Source organism: Hippopotamus amphibius, chromosome 1 (assembly GCF_030028045.1).
Source record: "Hippopotamus amphibius kiboko isolate mHipAmp2 chromosome 1, mHipAmp2.hap2, whole genome shotgun sequence".
Taxonomy (NCBI): domain Eukaryota; kingdom Metazoa; phylum Chordata; class Mammalia; order Artiodactyla; family Hippopotamidae; genus Hippopotamus; species Hippopotamus amphibius.
Window position 1 is genome coordinate 177140393 of NC_080186.1, and position 7661 is coordinate 177148053.

The following is a 7661-nucleotide window of genomic DNA, read 5'->3' on the forward strand; positions in this document are numbered from 1 at the left end:
TATTTTGCCACAAGTCTTTTTTTTTATTTTTTTTAATAGCACTTGTTATCCTGTTAAACTTTTTTTTTTTCTTGGAAAACTCTGGAACATGACATTAAATAATTGTCAATTCATAAAAATTAGATCATTTACAAATTACTTAAAGTATGATAGTGGTAGCATTTGAGCTGTAGGACACAGGAATACCTGAAACCCACCAATTTACTGCCTGCCTTGCTTCCTAAAAACTGCATGGCTAAACAGGATCCTTTCAAAGGAAATGATTACTTCAGCTTCTTAATCATGTTCTCTTTCAGAAGGAAATAGAGATCTTTCCTACTTGTTAGGTAACTTGAAAGCTTTATATACCCTTTATTAAAATCTCTTCTCTCCTACATATTAGTTGTTTATAACATTCAGGATGAACCAATCATTTTCTTCATGGTTCATTCATCTATAACTGAAATTATTATATGTTATACATAATAGCATAACTTAAGTAAATTTCAATTAAATCTTGTACTTCTCACAGTGGGCAGGGAAAAACAAAACTGTTAATGAATGACTTGGAAGGATATATGTATGTTTTTATGGTCTGCTCCCAATAATTTGCTATTTAAACTATTGATAATAGGCACCAACTTTTGAGAGAGAGAAAATAGCTACAAACCACAAGGTGAACCATCAATACAATGACCAAGAATATGTCTTTGCCAATGTGAGAAATATTTCCAGTTCCTAATTCCTCTGTATACCAAGTCAAGCCAGAGTTCATGACATAACTGTATATAACAGGGACTAAGGACAAATGCAATGACAGAAACTTGTAAGAGAGAACTCCTTTCAAAGTTACTATGAATCAGTAATACTGGAATGTTTACTCACGTATCTTTACTGAACCAATACATACATTTGGAGCCTGAAAAATTTGGAGCCAATATTGCCAACCAGTCATTTGCAAACTAGTGAATTATACCATTGTCATACTGCAAACCATTAGAATCAACCATTTTAAGTTTATTACAATGACATATTTTTAGTGAGATGGTTTTAGGAAAAAACTTTTATAACAATCTATAGTTGGGCTGCTGCTGGGGCTAAGAGTCACAGATATATAAACAATCTGGTAGTTGTGATCACTTCGTTTTTGTTTTAGGGCTCTTTGGTTTCTGGTACATATCTTAAGCTTGATTAGTCCAAAGAGGAATTTTTAGGCTTATGTAACCAAACAGAGGAAGGGCAAGTTACAGTTTGCCTCAGGAGCAGATGGAACCAGGAAATCAAGTACTATCAAGAGCACATTTTTGCTGCCTTTTTGTTTGTATGTCAACTTCATTCTCTTGGTTTAGTTTCTCAATAAGGATAGAAACCTTATTGCCTGCAGATCTGGGTACACATCAACATAGCTTGTTGATCAGAAAGAAAATGGCATTAGCCTGCTACCCAAGTGTGAAAAATCTAAGGGAAGGCATTTCTTAAGCTCTGTCTGGGTCATGTGCCAACATCAGTTCCAGTCATTGTGGAGACTAGGAGAGGTCCAATTGAGTCAAGTTCTTTGCCCCAGTAAATCACCAAAGTCAAGGAGACAAAGTCAAATAAGAGACTCCAAATCACGTGACTGCACTTTTGGCTTCATGTGTGGGTATGAGGGGAAGGTGGGGCATGGACAATGATAACTCCAGAGGAAGGGGGTGAGTTATGATGGATACTGTCAACGAAAAGATTACTAGGAGCCAGCAAGTCACTCAATTTACGTCCAGCAAAAAGACTAATAAAATCAACATCTATAAAATTCAGCTCATAACCTTTCCTTCCAAAATGCTCACCCACCTCATCTCTGTTAAGAGAACCCCATATTCTCTGTACCTAAGGGCTGACTATTCACCCAGAAAGAAGTAATGCTACCTTGCTTTTCCTTTCAAGATTACTCACCTCCCCTACTGGCAAGTCTGAATAGTGTGCTCACTCTCATCCCACCTTCCATTTCACAAAGTCTTTAGTAGGGCATTTCAGGATGGAAGCTCATCTTTACAAGTGCGAGAAGATCCTAGTTCCTTCTTATTCAACCAGTCACCCTGGAGTTGAAAAAAAAGCAAAACAAAAAAATCAAAAAAAAAAAAATTCCATTCAAAGAGAAAAGGGAAAAAGAATAAGAAAAAGAGCCATTCTTTAACTTTTTGCTTCTCCAGATGCTACCCATTCTCACTGACCCATCTACTATTCCTCTACCCTGTTGCTTGTCTTGGACCATCAGTGAGAGACTCCCTCTGGAAGGGATATCTTAGAGAGGGGACATTGACTTTGTTTCTGTTCGTTACATTATGCTTCTAACACATTTATAGTCCCTGTAGAGTGGGTACAATTCAAAGGCAGAGAAAGCTGGGGATGAAAAGTGCAGCAAAATACTAGTGTTCTGGAAGAACTGCAGCTGTAATGACAGGCTTGAGTGAGAGTAACAAGTAGTTAGCTATACTCATTCCTCTCCCAATATTATCTTAGTGTTTTCACCATTCTTTTTAATCCACAGTATAGAAAAATTTACATGTGGTTGATGCTGGGATGAGGCAGGAATTGTGCACAGGTATGACAACTCATCCCAGACGTTTCTGAACGTGGGTCCAAGAGCATCAGTAACTGGGTTAAATTTGCTTTGCAGATGAGAGATCTAAGGGGATGCGGTCAAAGGAATGGGATGGAAAACAGATACATGGTGCAACTTCTTCACTAATTTAGGCAACTAGCTTTCTGGAAAGTGACCTACAAAGCCAAGATTTTCTTCAAGGCCCAGGCTGACCAGTGATGCCTTTTCGTCCACAGGGAGTTATTCTGTTACTCTTTCAGAGTTTGAGAAGGCTTATCAGGAGCTAGGCAACACATAGCCTTATTTCCTGCCCCCTTCTCCCTGATTTTCTAAAAGGAATACTTCTGAGTATTAGAGACATGGAAAAAAATGACATTCTCCGTTTCTCTCTCATCATGTACAGGATTTCACAATTTAGCAACAGGGGGTCCTCTGGGATTCTTTCTCTCTTAATGATCAACAAGAGGCCAATAAGAGTGCCTTAACCTCAAATATTGGTCTCATTTGAATATGCTTAGAAAAAAATCTAAGAGTTAGACTTTGCCCCATCAGAATATTTTAGATGTCATTCAAATTCAATACTTCCATCCTGGTTCCACTTAAATCATTTAAGTTGGCTGTCATCAATAAATAATATTCATTTCACTGCAGTAATTACTAAGGTAAACAATTCCTTAATATCATCAAATACCTAGCTAGCATTCAAATTTCACCAATTGTCTCATAATTTTTTTCCTTTTTTCTTTTTTCCTTTGATTTGATTCAGGATCAAACAAGGACCACACATTGACTTGGTTGTTATGTGTTTTAAGTTTCTTTAAAATATATATTTCCCTTTTATCATTTTTTTCTTTGTCTTGCTATTAATGTGTGTGAAAAAATAGGTATTTTTATAGAATACCTACTGCCTCATAGAATTTTCCACATTCTAGATTTTGCAGACTGTATCCTGGTGGTGTCATTTAATACATTCTTCTGTCCTTTGTATATCCTATGAAAAGTCAAATCTAGAGGCTTGACCAGATGTAGGTTAGGTTTGATTTGGGGGAGTAAGAAGACATCATAGGTGGTGGTGGTGTGTCCATAATTGCATCATATGAAGTGGCCCAGGATGTCTCTACAATCTTTTTGTGATGTCAAGAATGATTAGTGGGTTCATTGTTGTCAGTCCGATCCATCCGCTATAGTAGTACCCATCAGATTTTCACCTACTCATTTTAGCAGCCATTAATGATCATTGCTAGATCCATTATCAAATTTTCAAAATAGGTGATTTTTTTAAAAAAGAACTGAGTATTCCATAATGATATATATGCTTTTTCATTTGAACTGAACTATTTGTTTCTTTCATTAATGCACTTTATGAAATTAAATAATATTTAACATGAAACTTGATAACTGATCTTTTTTTTTTCCTTTTAGTAATTTGAGATAGTTTTGGAACCTTATAAAAGACATCCAAGGTGCTGTGCTCTTTCACAAGAAAAGCCAAAATGTTGTTTTTGGAGCTGTTTTTCCCATGTGTGTGTATATTTTTCTCCCATTATTGTCAAAGCTAATTTTAACCTTACACAAATGATCTGTTGATTTGAAATATCATGGGAAAACTTTGACCTAGAACATTTTCAAAGAGGTTAGTTACCGGAAATACAAAAAAGCTAAGGACACTTGACAAGGTGGTTATATTACATCCTTCAAATCTCTACACAAGTACACAGCTTTCTCCTTCCTCAGATTTTTCACTTTTAAATTTGATTTCTCAATTTCCTGTAAACTAAATTTCAAGAACCTTAAATGACATTCAAGGCCTTCCTTTATCTGGCCCTAATTCTCCACTTTATTGGTTTCATATCTACCACTTTTGTGTATTCTCTCCTCTGGCCAAACTAGACAACTGACTATTCCCTTTACTCTTCTTGCCTCTCCAGGAGTAAAGTACTTCCTGGGGTACATACAGGTACTTCACTTCTCTCTTAAGGTGCTTCTTTTTTTTATAGATTCACATATATTCATGCTCTGTTACTAGACTTGTAGTGGACGGTTACTTTTTCTTGGCTAATACCGTGTCTTCCTACTATTTAAGAGAAATTAGCACCCTGATTTCCTTTTGGGGGAATACCTTGCCCACATTGCATTGTTAATCATAGTATCCTACACCAAGCAGGACACAGCTCCAGGTCCCAAGCTCGATGAATTTAAGGACGCTTTCTCCCTAAAATTTTAATTATCAGCAAAGTGACTAAAAGATTGATAATGGTTATAAATGATTAATTGGCAGGTAGATGAGTTTCTCAAAAACTAATAGCTATTATTTACTGAGTGCTTGCCAAAGAACCCTATATACTATGTATAGAATCCTATTTGCAAATATAGCAGGGCTAGGTCTTAGTCATTATTTTGTTGTTTTCAGGGTATTCCTCACCCTCTTTTCTTTCTCACTCATCCTCAATTGGTCATTTCTCTACTGCTAGTTCATATTCACTCAGGAACAAAGAGTTAAAAAAACTTTACCCCTAAAGCGCCAGATGAGTTCTGATAGGTATACTTGCAGGGCTGTTTCCTCTAGCCTCAAAAGAACAAATAAAATTGAAACTGGAAAAGAAAGAGAAAAGTAGAGTGGGAATCCAAACTGATGAGGAAGATGGTTAGAAAGAAGAAGGACAAGAACTTTTAGAGTTTTGGGGCGTAGAACGAAAGTTTCTCTGATTTTTTACCTACAGTTAACTTGTCATTCAACAGTCCTGAACACTTGTGGGTCCTCCTGGAGAAAGGGGTGAGGGAACTTGGATACCTTACATGAAGATGAGGAGAAAAAACAAACAAAAAAATCCTTACTATAACCACAATAAAATTGGAATAAAATGAATGGGAAATTCCACCTTAAATCGGGCAGAGGTAGAACCAACGTTAATTTTATTTCTTCCTTTCCAGTTAGCAATACCTATTGTGTTTCTTTTATTTCTAACTGCTCTGGCTTCAACTTTCAAAACAATGTCAAGTGGAAATATAATAATAGTATAATGACTGCCATCCTTGTTATGTTTCTAACTTCCAATATTTCTCCATTAAATGCATTATTGGCTATTAGTCTAAGACATCCATTTCCACGTTGAGAAATTAAACTTCTATTCCTAGATTTTTTAATTGCTTTGCTTAGAAATGGACAGATTAATGAATCTCTTGGTCTTTTATCAGGATGAAAAAAGATTTTTTATTGGTCTTACTGGAATGATATATTTAGTCAAATACAGTTCCTACAATTTAATTAACCATGGTAATACTGGACAACACTAAAAAATATAGAGAAGTTGGTTTGCAGTATTATTTGGCATTTTCCCATTCACATTTATAAATGATTTAGCTCCTCCCACTCCCCATAATATAATCTTTGTTAGGTTTAGTGTCAAGATTATCCAAGATTCAGAAAAACATGGCAGCATGATGTAGCTGTTAACAACAGAGGTTATTAAGTCATATCTTAGCTTTACCACTTATTGGCTGTGTTACCTTCAACAAGTCACCTGAGCAACAAAGTTTAGGGTGATAGAACAGAATGTAAATTCTATAAACCTTCATAAGGTAGAAATGGTATAAGTAACGAACAGTGAGAAGGGAAGGAAAAGAAAAGAAAAATTTGCTACTTTTTCATATTTTTATAGCTGGGTCAAAATATGTAATTTAAAGTAGATAAATGTATTCATCTGCCTATTCTTAGACTTATTAGTATAAAGATAAACCGTAAGAAAGATAATGTCACTGACTAAGATTCAGTAATGGAGGAAAGGATGCTGAAAGGAAGAAGAAATATCTTGACTTAATCATTATTCAGAGTATACTGTCTAAAGCAAGAGTCAACAAATATAGACCACTGGCTAAATCAAACACACCACCTGTTTTTGTAGATAAAGCTTACTGAAATACAGACACACTCATTTGTTCACGTATTATCTATGTCTGCTTTTGTGTTATAATACCAGAGTCAAGCAGCCACCAGAGACCTTATGGACTGCAAAGCCTAGAATATTTACTCTCACTTGTTACAGAAAGTATTTGATGACCCATGTTCTAAAGCAACAGACTACTAAGTATGTCTGGGTATATATACGATTATAATTACAAAGATAGCTTCTATTCTACAAATATTTCCTAGTTTTAAAAGAATCACTGACATACACAAAAGTTGCCTAGAAAGAATGACAATGTAACTGATAGCTGACTTCTCAATAGAAACTAAGTCGGAAAACAATGAGATACTTTCAAACTAATGAAGAAAATAATTATTAACCAAGATTAGTTACCCTACTAGAATGTCACTTGAGAATGAGACTAAAATAAAGACATTATTCTAATAGACAAAAACTAAGAGGGCTTACCACTAACAGATCTTCACTATACAATGTTGAAAAACATGTGCTTAGCAGGAAAAAGATACCAGAAAGGTCAAAGATAAAAAAAAAAAAATTGATCAACAAAGAAACTGGTAAACATGTGAGTAAATCTATATAAACATTAACTGTATATAGCAATAATGATAATGTCTAATTTGGAGATAAAATTAAAAGGCAGAACTGAAATATCTGACACAAGTGCATGCAAGATAAAAAAGTGATCAAAAGAGTTAGGAAGCTTATGTATTGTTTAGTAGGCTGGTAGAGTTACTGAAATTAATTTAACAATATTCACTCTAACTGCCCTTTCACTTTGCCAATTGGAGTTATGCCTTTATTGGTCATTCAAGTGGGGCAAAGGAAATCCCCTCTTAAAACTCAAGCAAACTGGGTGTTTGTCTTATAACCTGTCAGAGGAAACAAATTGTTAAAATATATGTGTGTGTGTGTGTGTGTGTGTATTCACTTTAAATTTTAAAGGGTAATTACCAAAAGAAATTCCAAAATAGCAGAGAAGGAAAATAGGAAAAAACATCTGAAATGCAATTGGAAATTGGTAGGAAAAGAGAAAACCAGTAGCCTAGAAATCACAATGTATCAGAATCTTTGGTATACGGCTAAAAGACCACACAAAGAAAAAACCAAATATTTTACTTAGGTAAACCATTAACTAATCTAGAAAAAAAGTATAAAACACAAATATGCAAAATAAA

General features: G+C 35.0%; 1 non-coding gene across 1 annotated transcript; it reads left to right on the forward strand.

Moving 5' to 3' along the window:
• The first annotated feature begins 7246 nt into the window (after positions 1-7246).
• On the forward strand, positions 7247-7373 carry LOC130843388 (small nucleolar RNA SNORA27). The gene has a single exon (XR_009050937.1). It is a non-coding gene; the product is annotated as a small nucleolar RNA SNORA27 (small nucleolar RNA).
• The last annotated feature ends 288 nt before the right edge of the window (positions 7374-7661 follow it).